Here is a 2,535-nt window from a genome sequence, read left to right on the forward strand (position 1 = left end):
TATATATATATATATATATATATATATATATATGTGTGTGTGTGTGTGTGTGTGTGTGTGTGTGTGTGTGTGTGTGTGTGTGTGTGTGTGTAAAAATTGCGATCGAGCGACGATGGAAGATGCGAAATAATCACAGCGGGAGTTGAATGATAGCTCTAGGCCCTTCGTGCTGCAATCAACACATCGTCAGGAGCTTGCGGTGTTGCAGAAATATAGTAGAAACTCGAGGTAGATGACAGAGTCGTTCAGGAGAACGCTGGAGACAGTCGTTCAGGAGAACTACTGGAGACAGTCGTTCAGGAGAACTACTGGAGACAGTCGTTCAGGACTACTCCTGGAGACAGTCGTTCAGGAGAACTACTGGAGACAGTCGTTCAGGACTACTCCTGGAGACAGTCGTTCAGGAGAACTACTGGAGACAGTCGTTCAGGACTACTCCTGGAGACAGTCGTTCAGGAGAACTACTGGAGACAGTCGTTCAGGACTACTCCTGGAGACAGTCGTTTAGGAGAACTACTGGAGACAGTCGTTCAGGACTACTCCTGGAGACAGTCGTTCAGGAGAACTGCTCCTGGAGACAGTCGTTAAGGAGAGCTGCTCCTGGAGAGAGTCGTTCAGAAGAACTACTCCTGGAGAGAGTCGTTCAGGAGAGCTGCTCCTGGAGAGAGAGTCGTTCAGAAGAACTACTCCTGGAGAGAGTCGTTCAGGAGAGCTGCTCCTGGGGAGAGAGTCGTTCAGAAGAACTACTCCTGGAGAGAGTCGTTCAGGAGAGCTGCTCCTGGAGAGAGAGTCGTTCCCCTGAACGAATCTGCCTGGATTTCCTACTCTAATTCTGCATTATTACAAGCTCTTAATGTGTTGATTGCAACACGAAAGGCCTAGAGCTATCATTCAACTCCACCTGACGATATTTTCCATATATATGTGGGAGGGTAGTATCATTTGTACTGAAACATGGCAGTTGATTACCGTAGAGTTTTAACACTATAAATACACATAAAACAATAACATTAAAAATCTTATAAACATTAAGGGGGAAAATTGGTTTAATCTAACATTAAATAGTCTCGGGCTGCCCAGATTCCTAATTTTTTTACCGAAGTTAAGAGTTTGAAAAATTTACTTTGCATGGAGTCTGGTGGCACGTTACTGCCAAACTTATAATACTTAGATATAAAATATATATTATATATGAGAAGGTTAACGCTGATGTTATAGCCATAGTATTTATAGCTGTTACTAGTAATATGAATATATAGTTTAACATTGTTAATAAAAAGGACTCTTGATCCAGGGAATTGGATACATCTTCATATTCATTGGACTGAAGATGTATATCTTCCATTCCCAAGGCTCTGTATGACCCCTACGGATTTTGAGCTTGCCGTAAATACAGTAAAACTGCCACTGATATCAGTAGTAATAGTAAATAATAATATTATTATTCTTGAGAGGGGAGATATGATCACTACATACAAAATACTCAGGGAATTAGAGTGGATAGTTACAGGTTGTTTGAGATGAAAGGGAGCTAGTGGGAGACAGACACGGTAATTAAGGTCGAAGATAAATCATGGGGATGTTAGGAAGTACTTTTTCAGTCATAGGATAGTGAGCAGATGGCACTAGATGGAGGGAATCACTTTACACAGCTTCAAGCGAAGGTATGATCGAGCCTTAGGGCCCAAGAATCGGTAAAACCGGTCTATATAAATTTAGAGACGGGTCCACGATCTATGATTTGACCTCTACAAATACAACTGAGTACACACACACTGTATATACATGACTCCTAACGCGACGGTCTGGAGTTTTGAGACTCTCTGATCGCGAGTTCCAACCCCGCCCATGGTATGGACTGTATATACATAATGTATCTCAATCTAAATGTTTGCAACAAGAATATTTCCAATGGGACAAACATCGGAGTTGATGGATATGGGGTACAAGGAGAAACTGACGCTACACCCGTTGACATCAAAGGATAGAAGAACCAGTAATGATATGATAACACTGTATATAATACTGAGAAGAATTAATAGAATGAACAGGACGCGTCGACTGTGACAAGAAGCTCAGATAAACGACAAGATCTAAACATAGTTTTAAGAATAGGTATGACAGGGCGTACAAAGCCAGAGTGAAGCTGCTAGAGGTGAGGCTAGGATTGGGTGACATTCCACCCCTGTAACCAAATAATAATATTATTATTATTATTATTATTATTATTATTATTATTATTATTATTATTATTATATTTCACCATGATACAATATTTAAACAGAGAAGGGTGACATTTAGTTGTGCATGCAGAACGCCCATAGTTATGCAAATCATATACATGTAGGTATGCACAGTATCTCAGGCAGTATCAGAAGCGATGACTCGACCCCTGCCAACGCAGCTAGGAGAGCACAAACACCAACATTTTGTTCTATGAATGCCTCAACAAATCTGACAACAAACTCGGGGGAACTACAGTTTTTTTTAGTTGGGGCCCCTAACAGTAAATACTGTACCGTGCCTACGATAACT

The sequence above is a fragment of the Cherax quadricarinatus genome, chromosome 89 (assembly GCF_038502225.1).
Source record: "Cherax quadricarinatus isolate ZL_2023a chromosome 89, ASM3850222v1, whole genome shotgun sequence".
In the NCBI taxonomy this organism is placed as follows: domain Eukaryota; kingdom Metazoa; phylum Arthropoda; class Malacostraca; order Decapoda; family Parastacidae; genus Cherax; species Cherax quadricarinatus.